Here is a 17,803-nt window from a genome sequence, read left to right as displayed (position 1 = left end):
CACAGCAGTGTGTCTAAAAAATGAAGCAAACACTTATCTTAGCTGAATTGGCAGCAAGCAGGAGAGGCCAGGCAGAGGACCAACACTTCCAAAGGAACATTGCCTACTGGCAAGGACTAATGAGTCCTGCACAGCTAAATACCCCAGTCAGAATTGCAATTAGCAGAAACACCTGTCCAAGACTGCTGCTCAGGAATAACTGCATTACCATCAACAACCACCGGAGGGAGCCCAAGAGCAGAATTCACAACAGGTATTTGGTCAGGGATAACCGACGCTGCTTAAAGGGGTCCACTGGGGTGATGTTATGGCAGCTGGGATGGTATGGCTTCCCACAGGTGAAGCTGGATCCCCAGGGCTCCCAATGTAGTAGGGACAGATGGTAGATGATGTAGAAAGAAATAGAGGACATAAGGTTGCAGTCTCTTTACCTCTTTACTGGTGCAAGGCACCAGATCACAGGTGCTGATATGGTCCGGCCGGCTTGGAAGCAACTCAGGGATCCCTCTAGCCAGGTGGGGTTGGAAGCCTTCCTCTATGCGCTGTGTTGTAGTCCCTTGCTGCCTTAGGCCTCACACAAGGTCCTCACTTTCTCTCTGTCCCACTTTAGGTAGGACTCTAACCCGCATGACAGGTAACTCAAGCCTTTTTACAGGGTCTCTCAGGATGACTCCGGGCTCTATCTGTTACTGTGCCTTTGGGTGTTAATGGTGGACAGGTGAGCTGAAATCTAGCTGTCCGCCGGTGTCTGCTGTGGGGCATGAAGTCACCCCCACAACCTTGGTCTTCCGGCTACCGGTATCTGCGCTTCAGCGTGGAGGAAGCTCAGTCGCAACTTCCCTCCAGCTCTTCACTCTCCTTTGCTTCTCTTCCTCCTTCACTGTCTCTACAACTGTTCTGTTCCTTTCTTTCCTTCCAGGAGCTGCAGCACCTCACGTGGCTGCACGGCCCCCTGTTTCATCTCTCAGACTCTCACTGTCTGCTTCCACTCTGCTCTGTTCCTCTGACAGACTAACTAACTCATCCCCCAGACCTGAATATATATCTCTATATCTAGGGAAGCTCCCCTGAAACCGTGTTCTGAGCTCCCCCTTCTGCCCTGGAGTCAGAACATGTTGCATGTTTGTGAATACTTGTCAAAGGGATCCTTCCTCGCTTCCAAGCTTGACATCACTCTCCCCGTGAGGAAAGCAATGCCACTGTAATAACCAGGAACCTGGGGTTTTACATTTACATACAGCTTTCAAAAGGTTTTTAGGGGTTATACAGGGGAATTAAGGGCGTTATATACCCCTTTATGGAATGCAGCACAGGCGCTGATTAAAGGTGCTAATCTTATTCCAAACATGTAAAAAACTGGTGGCAAGTATCCTTTAAGTATAAGTATAAAAAAAAACAGTGACCAGTGTGAAACTTGCAAGATTTTTCATTTTGTCTTTTTAACAAAGTTTGTGATATTAAAAAAAGAATGTTGCCAAAAATAAAATGAAAATACATAACACGAAAACTTGATTGAATAATTCATTAGGTCATTTCCTCATGACAGCTTTTCTTTAAAGCACCACCTTAAAGGGGCATTGTCAAGTTCTTAAATGGGTTAATTAGTTAGACAACTTGAAAAAAAGCACATTTTCAATTGACTTGCTTTTTCTATCTCATGCTAGAGCTTTTATCTTTTATAGTGTACAGCTTGCCTCCATTGAGCTTGGTTTCTAGACCCAGGCCAAGTGCACAGTAGTAACATCACTGTCAGCTCCCTGAGGCCCCTTGATTTCCTTACAGCAATTAGCTGCTCACATCTCTCCATGTCATCTTCTGTGTTACACACGTGTCCTGGGAATTCCAGGCTCCGCATCATTCCCATAGGTTCACTGCCCTCTCTTGCACTCCATGTCGGGTTTTGCAAGTCACCTTGCGTGGATCAATGACATCATCTCCCTAGACCTATTTGAGGCCTATTAAGACACAAACACCTGTGTCTTGGGATTGAGACTTTACTGTAGACTTATATGTTTGATGTTCTGTGCTCCACCATCTGTGCATAATGTGCTTTAACCTACTTCCATCCCTGCTGGGTGGCACTGCCACTATCTTGCTGCTCATGAGATTCCTAAGTGTGCCATGACCTTGGTTTCCACGTAACCTTCTTGCTTTCTGCATCCACGCCCGGGGTCTGTGTGCCCACATGGACCTAAAGTTTAGATGATCCACCTCACCTAGTGAGCCTAACATTCTGAAAAGATACAGTTATAAATCACCAGCAGCTTTCACAGGCGGTCTCCTAATATCAGCTGTCTGCTCTCCCTGAAGCAGTATGATTATTCAAATGCCTTGTTATCTCTATCACTGATAATAGCACTGCGTACTCCAGAACAAACCTCTGATAGCTGAATGTATTACAGCAGAACTTGTGCAGAGCTTTTTAGTGCTAATAATTCTACAGCTCTTTTATTCACCAGAGCTGTCACTCAAGGTGATGAGCCTGCCCTGCTAGAAACTAGCAAGTAACGAGACTGAATAGCTCTGAGCTGCTCAAGAGACAACTTGAGTATACCCCTTTAATATGCTATGCTATGTATGATGCCTCTGTTAGTTGGCACACAGAGTCTTTTTGCTCAAAAATTCATATGTAGGTTTAAAAAAAAAAATAGTAGGCACACAAAAGAACAGTATGCACCAAAGGCAGATTGTAGATTTCATATTAGAACTCAATTGAACACAGGTCTGTAATATAATATAAGATGGCCATGTGTATGATGCCTTATAAGAACACATACAGTGCGTGACATTTCTGGATACCTTAGGCTAATGTTATATTTGCTTTTAATGCTTTCTGTATTTAAAACTCAACAGTATCTAGAAAAAGGGATTTTTTTTTACTTTTATTATGTAAGAATTTTTTTTATACTTTTATTATGTAAGGTAGAATAAAGGAAATACACATTTTCAGAAAATATTATCTAAGATTCCCATCACTTCTGACAAGCTGCAGTTTTGTTTTGTGAACTAGAGACGTATGTTGAGGTTACTTTTTTTCAAGGATGAGTAATCTCACACAACGAAGTTTTGCTTTTCTTTTGCAAGTGATATTTAAATTAATAAATTATAGATTGAACATTGATTCTATGCATTTTCTTGACCAGTTATATTTATAAACTTGCCCTTAACCTGCTAAAAAAATGAGACAGCTTCCAAGGCCAAGTGAAAAAACTTCAAAGCTTAATTTATTATGCCAAAGATGTTTCGAGGAGCCATAGGTGTTTTTCAAGCATGCAAAATGGTGTAACATTCCAGGTTTAAATAGTGGATATCATTACAGAGAAACCAGAGAGCAACCCCACCTTCCAGGACCTCCCTTCAAAAACAACATCAGTGAACCTAGTCAGCAACCATGTACTATACAGTATATATAAGTCAGTGTATAGATCAAACATTCACCTTAACTAAAAATAAAAAACGCCATGCATATAGCACAATCAACATACAATTACAATGCATTAATGTACATATTTCATAAAACATAAGAAAAATAAAGAAGAAAAGAGCCTTTTCTCAATTATCCAATCACCAGATGGCATCCATGTCATTCAGGTAGCTCTAGACCAATCACAGACACTTTCAGAGTTACATGTCCAAATGGAAATCCTTTAGCTAACCACGGTGTGTCCCATGTGTGCATATATCCGCGCCATCCAATCCAAGATACTGTGCCAATGTCATCTAGCGGTTACATGGTAACGTGTCATCAGGGAGCATGACCATCCTAATGGTCTATGTCTTCAATCACTGTGCTGTAAAAGACATGTTAAAAATGTTATATCAATATGACACATCTCTGAATATTATCCAAAAAGATATCCTTGTAGAGTATATTCAATATTAAGTCCCTTTGGTTGAAGACAATCAAGTTCATGTGTCCACCGTAGTTCCTTACTCTTAAGTAATCCTAGTCTATCACCTTCTGTCCTAAGTATAGGTACACTATCAATAACAGTAAAACGTAATTTATTAACAGTATGCCTATTCTCAAATAATGTTTAGGGACCTGTAGGTCTATAAGACCTGTTCTAATTGTACTCTTATGTTTACTGATACAATCCCGTATCTCCTTGGTGGTTTCACCAACATAAAGCAGTCCACATGGACATAAGATAACTTAACCCACCCAAATACTAGAACATGTGTACCCATCATCGATTGTGTATCTTTTACCAGTTTGAGTATGTGAAAACAAATCCCGTATAACACATTACTACAGCAGTCGCATCCCAAACAAGGGACATTCCCCAAATGGGATTCTTCTTCCTTTTGAAGCTTGACATCTATCCCTCAAAAGATACTCACGTCTCGATTCCAAAGGCCCTCAACTTTCATCCCATAAGTGATAACATTTATTTTGTTTTCATGAATTCAGAAAGTTTTTTACAAATATTTCTGTTGACCCTGTAAGCAGAAAATGTAATTGTGACGTCAGTCACTACGCAATGTGACGCTAGTCACTACTCACAGACTTACTGTGAGGCAAGATAGTCAAGAGGTACAGGGTTAGTACCAAGAGGGTTCATAACAGACAAAGGGAAAACACAAACGTATGGTCAGGTAGCAGTCCGACATCAGAGTATCAAGAAGGTAGCAGATCGAGACAAAGGGGTAAGTCAAGCGGATGGTCAATGGTAAATCCAAGGTGGTCAAAAGAGATCAGGATATAACACAGAGCAGAAAAACACACAACTTGAGCAAAGATATAATTGGCAAAGGTCTGACAGTTGTCAGAGTGCAAAATAACCGAGGCTATCACAGACTCAGTCAGATAGGACGGCTGAACGGTCATTCAAAATACTCACACCTCTGCCTCAGATTGGGCGGTAGAGCTGTCACTCACAATCCCGACAGCTCAGAAAGACCTCAATCCAATAGGGTGGCAGAGCTATCATTCATAGAGTTCATTGGACACAGTGAGTGGTGGAATCGTGACAGTAATTGTCTTAGTGATAAAATGTTTGATCATCAATTTCCCGGTTTTATATTAACAGTAGAATTTTCAATTACAACAATGAACAATATGACCCAATTATGTCCTCTCTCCAATGCTCCAACTGTTGGTGAACCCGACCAACCAATCACTGACATCTGTATCTATTTAGGACTTGAATCTCCACTATTCCGTTTTTTGCCAATCTAATCATTGAAGGACTGAACCATCTCCATTTATATTACACAACTTTCGAAAGATGAATGAGAATTTTTTCTTTTGCGTAAAAGATGTCATGTAGAATCAACTAGTGGTTTTGAGCACATCATTCAATCACTCAACCCATTCACATTGCACAATTTTACCGAATGGTGGGTTATTAACGTTAGAATCTGAAGGATTATCGGCCAGTGTAAAAGCACCTTAAACTGAAAACTGAGAATGAGATTAAATAATTACAGATGAACATGTCTGTAGAATGTGGAGATTTTTAACTATTTTTTTAGTGCACAGCTTGGAAGAAGCAGTGTCCCCTGCTTCCATAACGAAATATATATGTCCTTGGTGACAGACTACATACCCTGTATAATCTGATCTTGTGGTCTGATTTCCTTCTATTTTTCCCATTGTCTTGATAAATATATTCAGTAAGTCAGAAGAAGTATAGGATAGATAGAAGAGAAAACTGCTGCATATTCTGTCTTCATAGAGATTGTTTTTAAAATGTAAAAGAGGGGCAAACAGATTTGCATAGGCGTGGTAGACACCGAACGGTAAAAGATTATTTCAATTTGCAAATTTATCTATATTTTTTGTAGCATGGCCTCTGTCTCCAACCCATTTCAGTTGGTAATGAACCTACACTGCAGATGCCTTACAGACCCTAATCTCACACACCCACTACACATTATTATTAGTAGTAGTATTAAACGCCTTTCGGCTCAATCTCGAACCATGGTGACTTGATGGATGAACGTTCTGTAGGAGAATTGATCCTGTGCAAGCCTAAACACTTTTGGTCCACCAGGGTCTTATCCGCCGTTACCTTGATAGTATCAAGCCATCGGGAGCTGGTCTTCCTTTTCGCCTTGTTCCTTCCATTCTTACGACCATGATGTTCTTCTCCAGTGATTTCTCTCTTTGTAGGATGTGTCCAAAGGAGGCAAGTCATAGCTTGATAATACTTGCTTTGAGGGACATGTCTTGCTTGATTTGTTGAAAAATTGATTTGTTTGTTCTTCTTTCCATCCATGGTAATGATAACATCCTTCTCCAGCACCACATTTCGATTCTTCTTCTATCTTGTTTCTTTATCATCCATGTTAACACAAAAAAAGTCCAAACTATGTAAGAGCCATGTCTTTGTTGCTAGTGAAATGTTCCTTGACTTGAAGACCTTGTCCAATGACTTCATTGTTGATTTGCCCTTGGCTATTCTCCTATTGACTTTCGGTGTCATCTCTGCATCTTGAGAGATCATCGATCTGAGTAGGCCGAAGTCCTTTACAACTTCCAGTTTTTTGCCATCCATCTCAAATGTGTCCTGGTCATACCTTGCAGTAGTCAATATCCTTGTCTTCTTTCTGATAAGTAGCAGTCCCATCTTGACACTTGGTAATAAGTCCTTCATTACATTTACACTTGTTGCCATCAATGTTGTATCATCTGTGTATTTAAGATTCTTTATGATTCGTCCAGCAATTTTGATTTCTTCTTTTTTTGGCAAGTCCTACACCAAACATCTTACCCCTACACATAATGGATGCCAATTGACCAGGGTGAAGAAACAATATGGTCTAAAATCATGAAAGCGTGTGGTCTTATAAACACACGGACATCTATAAGCCTTCATAAAAGAGACAGAATTGCAGCAGAATGGCTCGGCTGAGCGTCAGACTCAAGAGGAGCAGGGAAGGCTTGTATACATAGTATAGGAGTCTATCAGATAGAGGGCAGCACTTTATTGAGATTCCACAAGTTTCTGCACCAAGTTCAACACAGATCTTAGATTGTTGCCATATTTGCTAACAGAGGCAAATGCATTCTTAACACATTATTAAAGAAGTGAGAAGAGTTTTGTACGTTTTGGCTTATGTAAGCTTTTGTACACTACCAACTAGCAAATTTCTTCCAGCTGCTCAATGCCCACAATGAGTAAACATTTTTAACCATCTGTCTAAAAATACCGGACTGATGAAATGATTTCTCAATAAGTCTGACAATATTTTTGACAACCATCTGTTCTTCTGATACAAACTTTTTTTTTTATTATTGTTTTTGAGTTGCAGCATTAAATGAGTTCAGCTGAGCTGCTAAATAGAATGCATCCACAGAAAATTGACTTTTGTTTAAATCACGTTCACGCTGAGAAATTTTTTTCTGCAGCAAAACCTGAGTGCTTGGCCTGAAAAAAAGCTGCTAAAACTCAGGTTTTGGTGCGGTTTTCATGCTTTTCTTTTCTTCAGTCAACTCAATGGGAATGGGAAAAAATGCTGAAAGAAATGACATGCTCCATGTAAAAAAAACCCCATGCAAAGCACAAAATACTGATGACAAAAAAAAACTGTGTGTGCATGAGATTTCTTATAGGATCTCATAGGATTTGCTGGTAAGTTAAACAAGAAATTTGCTTATTATTTTTGTGCTCACCCTTCTGTTAGTCTGCAGCATTTTCTGCATGATTCTGAAATAATGTTAAGGTACATACACACGTTTAGACTTTGCAGTAGATTTTCCTGTTGCAAAAACCAGACTGTTGGCATGAAAAATGCTGCATAAAATACACGCGTTTTGCATGCGTTTTTAATGCATTTTTACATGCGTTTTTTTTACCTACCATATTTTACCGGCGTATAAGACGACTGGGCGTATAAGACGACCCCCCAATTTTTCCAGTTAAAATATAGAGTTTGGGATATACTCGCCATATAAGACTACCCCTCTTCCAACGCACATACGGAAAAAAAAAAAAAAAAAAACATCAGATTTGATTTCAATATGGTAATTTTAATTCAAATGCTTATGACATGCAGGTACCCAGGTACTTAGCCGGAAAACTGTCACTTATAAACATAAGGCTGTTTATCATCAAACATGCATGGCATATTAAAATAGTGCAAGTGGATTAAACTTTTCCGAATTCACTCTGAAGCTGAAAGGAAGGATAAAACAATAAACCCATGGGAGCTGCCATGCTGTTTGTTTCTAAGCTGTCAACCAAACTGGAACTGTTAGCAATGCCCATCATAACTGCAAGCTACGGTATTTTTACAGGTTTTGCAGTAAACCGTTTCCCTTAAAAAGCCTTCAAAATCCTCCTGTTCGTCATCTGATTTCATAAATACATCAATGAGATCTTGTGATACATTTGTAAGGCAGTCATCGTATGGATCGAATTCCGTATCAGATGGTGTGGTCTCAGCTTCGGCCTCCTCTTCATCTTGCCACAAGTAGTCGTCCTCCATACCATCTAATGAATTTGATATGCCACACTTCTTGAAAGACTTCATTACTGTTTCTGCATCAATATCATTCCAGGCTTTTATGACAAACTTGCACAAAACATCCAACTGTGGAGCACGCATGTTTCCTCCTTTTGTGAATGACTTTTTGCCACTAACCAGCCATTCATTCCATTGTTCTTGAATGCTATCTTTGAATGGCTAGTTTAGGCACACATCCAGTGGCTGTACCAACGATGTCAATCCTGCAGGAATAACTGCAGAATGTGTGTTTTTAGTCTTGGAAGCCTTTGCTTAATGCTGGGAGTTAAATGAGCCCTGAACATATCCCACACCAGTAGATTACATTTGTTAATAAGTCCACCTGATCGCCTGCTCCTTACATGATCAAGCCATAGCTTTACCCCTTCTTCATCCATCCAGCCTTTTTCATTCACATGTACAAAACAACCAACAGGGAACTTGAGTTTTGGGATTGTTTTTCTTTTAAAAATAATCATTGGTCTCAGTTTGCCGCCATCAGCTGTGCATCCTAATACCATTGTAAAACTGGACTTTTCATTCCCCGTTGTTTTAATTAAAATTGTTTTTTCACCTTTTTGATGGACAGTTTTATTTCCAACCACATCAAAATTCATTGGAGTTTCATCCATATTTCCAATACTACTTAACGGATAGCCATGTTTAGTGCGCTGCTGTATTACGTATCGATGGAAACTATTCACTTTGCTATCAAGATCTGCAGGTAATTTTTGGGCAATTTTCGTCTTTTGCCTCAGTACCATATTACACTTTGCCATGAATCTAGTACACCAGGATACAGTGGCCTTAAAGCTGTTGCTGTGATGTGGGTTAGATTTGGCCCACTGAAGTGCAAACAAACGTATTTGATTTCGTGTCACTACATAACCGCTTTGGCGGTGCTCATTCACCATGTCTGCTACATGGTTTTCAAGTTCTGGCCAATGTGGGGTGCCTCTTCTTAATGCACACTTACCCCTTGGCATACTCTTTCATGCTTTTTCATTTGCTTTCCAGTCCCGAACCATCTTTTCTGTTACACCAAATTGTCTTGCAGCAGCGCAGTTATTATGTTCCATGGCAAAATTTACAACTTTAAGTTTAAAACTGGCTTCATATTTCTTTCTTCTTGCTGGTGGAGCCATGATGGGGTTTTGACTGCAGGGCATTTGTAATATACTGTACGTACTGGTAAACAGGTACCGATACTGGTGATGTACTGGTATCCAGTATACAACAACAACCATCCAATGTACCTTGCGATTGGCTGGTTGTTGTGTACAAGCCCTGCTTGGATTGGACCCTGTCTGCCCTGCCCTCCCTGTCCCCAAGACTATCAGAGTGCATCCCTCTGGCCCGCCCTTGTACCTATTACTGGTACCTCCAGAGAGCGCTGTGCCCAGAAAAACAAGCAAAAAACAAGGAAAACAAGCTGCAGGCGTCCCAGGGTATGGAAAACAGCGATAACGGCGCTGAGCTCAGAAGACACGCCTCTTTCACCTGTCTGGTCCGCCCTTGTACCTATTATTGGTACCTCCAGAGAGCGCTGTGCCCAGAAAAACAAGCAAAAAACAAGGAAAACAAGGTGCAGGCGTCCCAGGGTATGGAAAACAGCGAGAACGGCGCTGTGCTCAGAAGACACGCCTCTTTCACCTCTCTGGCCCGCCCTTGTATCTCTGCCTCTTGCCTCTCTCGCTCCGGAGGATCCCGCACATGCGCACCTGCGCCGCTGACTCGTCACTGCAGTGCTCCGGAGCAAGAGGCAGAGATACAAGGGCGGGCCAGACAGGTGAAAGAGGTGGGTCTTCTGGGCACAGCACCGCTCTCCCGCTGATCTCCGGGACGCCTGCAGCTTGCTTCCGGTAAGGTGCCCCCTCACCTCTTCATCAAGACCGCTTTCCCTCACCATATGCGCCAACGCCGTATAAGGCGACAGTCAACCGCAGCATGCTCCACAACTGCCGGATAAGGCGACACCGGCGTACAAGACGACCCCCAACTTTTCTGAAGTTTTTCAGGGATTAAAAAGTCGTCTTAAACGCCGGAAAATACGGTAATTATTTGAATGGGTGAAGAATGCAGCAAAAACACTGAAAGACTTGACTGATTGCAGATTTGGAATAACAGTTTGATGGTTCAGCTAAGCAGTGTGTGAATGAGAGTTCAGAAATCTCATTCTGTTGGCTGAGACAGTAAAATGCTGCATTTTCTCAGCAAAAATGTGTGAGAAAGTCCTTACAGGGCACAAAAATCAGCTGAACGTATTTTTAAGGTTTATTAACACGGGCATTCTGTGTCCACAGAATGTCATGTAATCACCAGCACATCTCCTGTTTACATAGGACTGCAGTCTGCCGATTGTTGCGATTCCTCAGGCCGCTTAAAAATCATCATACCTGATGAGCGTTTTCATCGTTTGTCGGGTGCTTGTCGGCCTGTTTAGACAGATCATTTCCCAACTATCTTTCTTTATAAATGGGTCCTTATAATAAAGAGAACAAAGGGGTTAATCTCCCACTGATCTCCTATAGAAGAACAGTTAGATGGGGAGGGATGACATGACTGATCGCCTGAGACAGAATGAGACCATTTATTAATATATTTATCAAAAATAAGAGAAATATTCAGGACATCCATTTTAATCCATTAAAAAAGAAAGAAAAATGGGGGACAAAATAAAAACTAATTACTAATATCTCCCCATTTTTCATTGTTTTTAATGGACTAAATAAAGCAAGTTTTATAAATCCTCACCTGGTGGATGTGCTGAATATTTCTCGCTTACTGCCAGCTGATTCAAGCACCATCCGGTTCCAACTATCCCTGGCGATCGGCAGGCGTGGGTGAGCTTCTCCTTTTCCTTTCTATATATTTGTCAGTTTTAATATTGTAATATGAGACAAAATAGGATAAATGGAAACCAGAAGAGAATGGGAGGAATGGCTGAGATATATTGTATTTTTTACAGCATTTTCTGTTTTTAATATTCTTTTAAATATAGTTTTGAAATATTTTCTGGCAGCTTTTATTTTTTAACGATGATTGTCACTACTACGATATTGAACTTTTTAATTTTTAGCATTGACCGCTGAGCACTCACAATAGACGGACCTTCCTATGTTGTAAGCAGATATCATATTACAGCTTGTAAGTTGGGGCCTTGTCAGCAGCCAGATTAGTATCAAAGAATATAATGAAAGGTAGCACTTGTGTAAAGGTACCTTCACACTAAACGACGGTGCAGCGATCCAGACAACGATCCGGATCGCTGCAGCGTCGCTGTTTGGTCGCTGGAGAGCTGTCACACAGACAGCTCTCCAGCGACCAACGATGCCGGTAACCAGGGTAAACATCGGGTTACTAAGCGCAGGGCCGCGCTTAGTAACCCGATGTTTACCCTGGTTACCATCCTAAAAGTAAAAAAAACAAACGCTACATACTTACCTTCGGCTGTCTGTCCGCGCTGCTCTGCTTCTCTGTACTGGCTGTGAGCACAGCGGCCGGAAAGCAGAGCGGTGACGTCACCGCTGTGCTTTCCGGCCGCTGTGCTCACAGTGAGTGCAGGAAAGCACAGCGCCGGAGGACAGACAGCGGAAGGTAAGTATGTAGCGTTTTTTTTTTTACTTTAACGATGGTAACCAGGGTAAACATCGGGTTACTAAGCGCGGCCCTGCGCTTAGTAACCCGATGTTTACCCTGGTTACCAGCGAAGACATCGCTGAATCGGCGTCACACACGCCGATTCAGCGATGTCAGCGGGAGAGCCAGCGACCAAATAAAGTTTTGGCCTTCTAGCCTCGACCGACGACACCACAGCAGGATTCTGATCGCTGCTGCGTGTCAAACTGAACGATATCGCTAGCCAGGACGCTGCAACGTCACGGATCGCTAGCGATATCGTTTAGTGTGAAGGTACCCTTAGAAAGATAGAAGCAAATAACGCCTGATCCAATAATGCCAACAGGTCATGATCACAGCTCATTTCTTTCTCTTCTCTGCGCAGGGACTTCTGCACATAACACAAAACACATCCACAAAACTATTTTTCTACTGTCTACTGTTGTGGCATTTTTTACAAAATGGCTCCATCCTTAAGCATGTAAAGAAAATACAAGAATAAAAAAATAGAATCGAGAAAGAAAAAAAAATGACAAAAACTAAGATACAGTATAGGGTTTACCAAGTGATAAAGTGCTGTATACCCTTCAAGAATTTGTTTAAGAAAAGTGCTGTGGCGCAATATGCTTCAATATTTTGATAGATTTGGTTGCCTTTGATATTTTTCCTGCAAGAGACATAAAGGTTCCAGTAGTTTGATCATTATTATTAGTAATTCAAGAGAATCGGGACAATTATGCAAATGATACTTTGATCAAACTCCCATCAGAGTGTGATCCGATTTTCTCGGATGAGGAGAAGATGGAAAAAAAAATTACTCCATCTTCTCCAATCTGTAAGTGCGCGAAAATTGGACTGCACTCATAGCAGGGTGAAAAGTTTTCCACAAATTTATTGGCTTGAACGACTGAGTGCGATCCAAATTTGGGATAAAGCTCGGACATGCAATGACTTTTGCACGAGAGACTGTCCTAGGAAAACATCAGACATGTGCAGGGCCTCAGATTGAATATTTGCTCGTCTGTTCTTAAGGAAATAATGGCATACCCTAGCAAAGTTTTCAACTCCTATTTTTTAACTACCGCTTTCTTCACAAGCCACTTAGTTTAGCAAGCCAAGTGAGGAAGCTTAGATGAAGTCCTCTGGTTTAATTTAAGCACCTGAGAAAAATTACCTTCTCCGATTTAGGCAAGCACACTGGCAAAAAAAAAAAAAACACAAAAAAACCCCATTAGAGTAAAATCCAGTTTAACCAGAAGCTTGTTGACAATGTTCTCAATGACGACCAGTAGGATGGTAAATGTAGCTCTGGCTTACATTTCAGGCCTGTCCCACACGTCCAGATAATTTCGGTACCGAAAAAAATCGGTACAGGAGTTATCCGTGTCCGTGAGATCACGTAGGCCATCCACTATGGGAGGTGGAGCCGCATATTCATGACTGTAATGGGCGGCACCACGTGACCGCTCATACAGGAGAAGCTGCGGCGAGGACAGGACGCTGCGAGGGAGCCGGGTGAGTATTTTATTAACAGCGGGCGGGCGCACAGGGGTGGGAGGGGGGTGGGGACAGGGATCTTTATTTAAAACACGAAAAAAAAAAAAAAAAAAAGGATTTTTCATATCTTCTTTCCAGCGAACGCTGCTGGAGAGAAGATATGAATGGCGGCTTCAGCACCACGTGGGGGGGACAGCACTTACTGTAGCGCTGTCTCCTGCACGGCACACGGACTGCACACGGACAGCGTCCGTGTGCGGTACATGTTTTACACGGACCCATTGACTTTAATGGGTCTGTGTAATCCGTGCGCTCCCACGAACACTGACATGTCTCCGTGTTTTGCACACGGACACACGGTCTATGAAAACACGCTGACATGTGCAGAGACACATTAATTTCAATGTGTCTACGTGAGTCAGTGTCTCCGGTACGTGAGGAAACTGTCACCTCACGTACCGGAGCCACTGACGTGTGAAACCGGCCTCAGGGTGTATTATACACCTACGGTACATCTAAAGGGATCATCCAGACGTCAGTGATTTTTCATCTATACCAAAACCAGGAGTGTCTCTAAAACACAGAAGATTTATCAATCTTTCAATTCTAGTTTTTCTCTGTATGTTTCTCTCCTGTTTTAGCATACAAACACTGATGAAAAATCACTGACATCTGAATGAGCCGTAAATACAAACTACAACATTTGGAATACCAAATAGACCAGAGAATACATATTTTTAATTGTCGTGTAATTCATGGATATTTATTTCTGATGACTTTATTAACTTACATAATCAAAAATATATAAGGCTAGGAACCTATTTCTGGATGTTAAGAAGAGATTTTTCTACTGTAAACCACTTAAGCTGCAATAAAAACTACCCTGAGTCATCATGTTTCTTTAGCATTATTTTGTGGTGTGTCATTTACCAATTCAACATAAGATTCCTGTTGGCTGTAACCAATTCCTACCAACAAGATGCAAATCCTGACCTCAAATGCTGTAACTTATGAGAACCATAACTTTTTCCTGTAAATTATGTACACTTGCTACGGTGTTTTTGGTTCGCCGATTTATCATGCAAAGAAATTGTAAGCCCCTGCGCAAATTACGTTTGTTAGCAAAATTTTCAAACTTTCTGCAGTTTGTGATAAACCAAACACAAGTATCATAACCAAGTGGATTCTCCAAATTCATTACAAAATGCCACTTTTACTCACGACTACAGTCTTAGAATTAATCAAGAACCTGAATAGAATCTTTCTTAAGAGCACAGATCTACAAATCAGGTGATGAAACTAATCGAGATGTTTATTAGCTGAATCAGGAGTGCTTTGGATGAAACACATCAAATACCTGGACCAGCTTGGGGGTTTACAGACTGAGACACTTGAATGCATGTTTGAAAAATGGCCAGGTCAAGAAAGTGGTCCATAATGTTAGGAGAAGAGATAATTGTCTAAAGGTACCGTCACACTCAGCGACGCTGCAGTGATATAGACAACGAGCCGATCGCTGCAGCGTAGCTGTTTTGGTCGCTGTAGAGACGTCAAACACAGCAACTCCAAAACGATGCAGGAGCGATCCTGTGACGTAACGGCGACTCACTTATCGTTCTCACTGGTTGTTAGCTCCATGTAAAACATTGCAGGCATCGTTGCTTTTGATGTCAAACATGACGATACACGCCGACCTGACGACGAAATAAAGTTCTGGACTTCTAGATCCAACCAGTGATGTCACAGCGTGATCCAGATCGCTGCTGCGTGTCAAACACAACGAGATCGCTATCCAGGATGCTGCAACGTCACGGATCGTTGCCGTTCTCGTTGCAAAGTTGCTGAGTGTGACGGTACCTTTACACAAATAAGGAAAAGGTTACAAGACGATCCAAAGGCATTGAAAGGGCATTGAGATACAGTTGGAAGCAACGTTCACAAGTTCAAAGTTTTAGGTACTCCGGCCACACTACCTGGACGTGGCGGAAAGAAGAAGCTGTTACCGGTTGCCACCAGATTCTGGAAAAGGCAGGTGGTCAAAAATACTGAAGTGATTGCAAAAGACCTGCAACAAGATTTGGTGACAGCAGGCATTGAGGTTTCAATTTGAACAGTAAGACCACGTGCACACGTTGAGTATTTGGTTAGTTTCTTACCTCAGTATTTCTAAGTCAAAAGCAATAGTGGGTGAAAAAAGCAGAAGTGGTGATGTGTTTCTATTAAATTGTTCCACTACTGGTTTTGGCTTACAAATACCAAGGTAAAAAGTCACCAAATACTCAATGTGTGCACGTGGTCTAAGGCACATATTAAGTGCTGAAAGTCTCCATGCCCGAATTCCAAGACGTGTACCTCTATTGACACAGAAGCACAAGAAAAGTCTCTCCTATAGGGTAGATTCACATCACCGATTTCTACACATCCAAGAAAAACGGTCTGATTATTCTCAGCAGGGTTTGATTAAAGTTTGATGTGTGAAGCTAGTCTCTACTCACAGACAGACCGTGAGGCAGAAAAGTCAGACGTTCCGGGGTCAGTACCAAGAGAACACGTAGAAAACCAAGGGAAAAGACAAAGGTATAAGGTCACAGTCCACAGTCAATAACAAGAGATAGCGGATCAAGGCCAAAGGACAAGACAAAGGGACAGTCAGAACACAGTAACTCAGCATAGCACAGTTTACATAGGTCAGCGTAGCAATCACTCACTGAGCGGAGGAATTGTGACATGATCAGAGTTTGATCAGAGCGGCATCAGTTTTTCTCGCACGAGGAGAGGTAAAAAAAGGTTTATCCACCTTCTCCATTCTGACAGTCAGTGAAACTTAAACCGCACTCAGATGTCATTCGAGTGCGGTCAAATTATTTTCTTAGATCCATAGACTTGCATTGCTGATTTTGATCCGTCGCTCCCACCAAAATTGACATCTTCAATTTTTTCCTTGGATTACTCAGTCGAAGGAAAAAGTGGACATGTGCACAGTCCCATGGAATATCATAAAGTGCCATGAAAACCACAGATAGCAATCATTCAAGAATATTGGTAGTGTGCACAAGCCCATATGCACCAAATTTTATAAATAAGCCACATAAGTTGTGGTATTCTGTTCTGAGGCGTGATGAACAGGGCTGTAATTTTTCAAGAGTATTAATTGATAAGAATAATGAATCATATACTGAACAGCCTGTCTACAGTGAAGCATGGTTGTAGGTTCAGTAATATAAGTGCTAAATACTCTTTGTGAGAAATGTTTTAGAGTACTAAATGTATGATAGACACTGTAACAACCCTGCCGGCATCACTGCATGGCCTCACATCCCCCACCTGCCTTACACACCAACTTACTCATTACTCCGGGCCATGCTGTGAGTTCTGTCTGCTGCCGGCTCCATGCTGTGTGCCTCATGTAACTGCCTGCTCTTTGCTTTCTTCCTGGCTGTGTGCTTAGGACAGCGGCCCCGGCACTTCCTCATTCTTGTAGTGTCAGTGTGCACCTTCCTAAGGTGTCTCCAGCGAATTGACAAGAGGCCTCAAGTACTTAAGACATTCCCATCCCTATGGGAATGCCTGAGCAACTTACTTCCCCAGTCAGTGTCTTGCTGCTGAGGTGCCAGGGCTTGTCCTGCTATTACTCTTGTGTCAGCCACCCAAGGGGGCTTTGTACCCTGGACTGTACCTGTGTCTCTTGTGTCAGTCACCCACTGGGTCTTAGTACCCTGGTCTGAGTCCTTGTTCCTTGCCATATTCCGTTCCCTGTCTGAACTTAGTCCTATTCCTGTGTCTGTTCGTATCCCTGTCAGTAGCCTTTCCTATTCCGCTGTGTTTTCCCTTGTGTTCACTCCTTCCTGCCCTGCCCTGTTCTGCTCTGCTGCTCACCTTGTCACTCTGCGGCTCCGCTCCTTGCCGTTCTGCCTTGCTCCTTAATGTCTGAAACAGGGTTCATGGTTTGCCTAGCTTGTGGGGAATGGTAGGTCTAGGGTTAATCTGGATGGCCTCACTTTGAGATTCTGGGAGGCTTCTTATAGCCTCATTGTGGGTCAGTTCTTTGTCACTTATACTCTGACCATTGGCTGAGTGTGTGTGATCCTGTTACGCCTGTGCCAGTGCTTTGTGCCTGTGCTACGTTTCGTCTGTCTGGTTCTGATTTGGCTGTGTCCCTGTAATGAGTTTTGCCTGCCCCTTTTGTACTGTGCTGCTCTCTCTGTGTATGACCTCTTGGCTATGTCCTGACTAC

General features: G+C 42.0%; 1 long non-coding RNA gene across 1 annotated transcript; it reads right to left on the bottom strand.

Moving 5' to 3' along the window:
* Positions 1-3,202: 3,202 nt before the first annotated feature.
* On the bottom strand, positions 3,203-17,047 carry LOC138667802 (uncharacterized). The gene is made up of 2 exons (XR_011318942.1): positions 16,915-17,047; positions 3,203-3,791 (listed from the first exon to the last, which is right to left on the bottom strand). It is a non-coding gene; the product is annotated as an uncharacterized lncRNA (long non-coding RNA).
* Positions 17,048-17,803: the final 756 nt, after the last annotated feature.

Source organism: Ranitomeya imitator, chromosome 2, assembly GCF_032444005.1.
Source record: "Ranitomeya imitator isolate aRanImi1 chromosome 2, aRanImi1.pri, whole genome shotgun sequence".
Classification (NCBI taxonomy): domain Eukaryota; kingdom Metazoa; phylum Chordata; class Amphibia; order Anura; family Dendrobatidae; genus Ranitomeya; species Ranitomeya imitator.
This window is presented reverse-complemented; position numbering and strand designations above follow the sequence as displayed.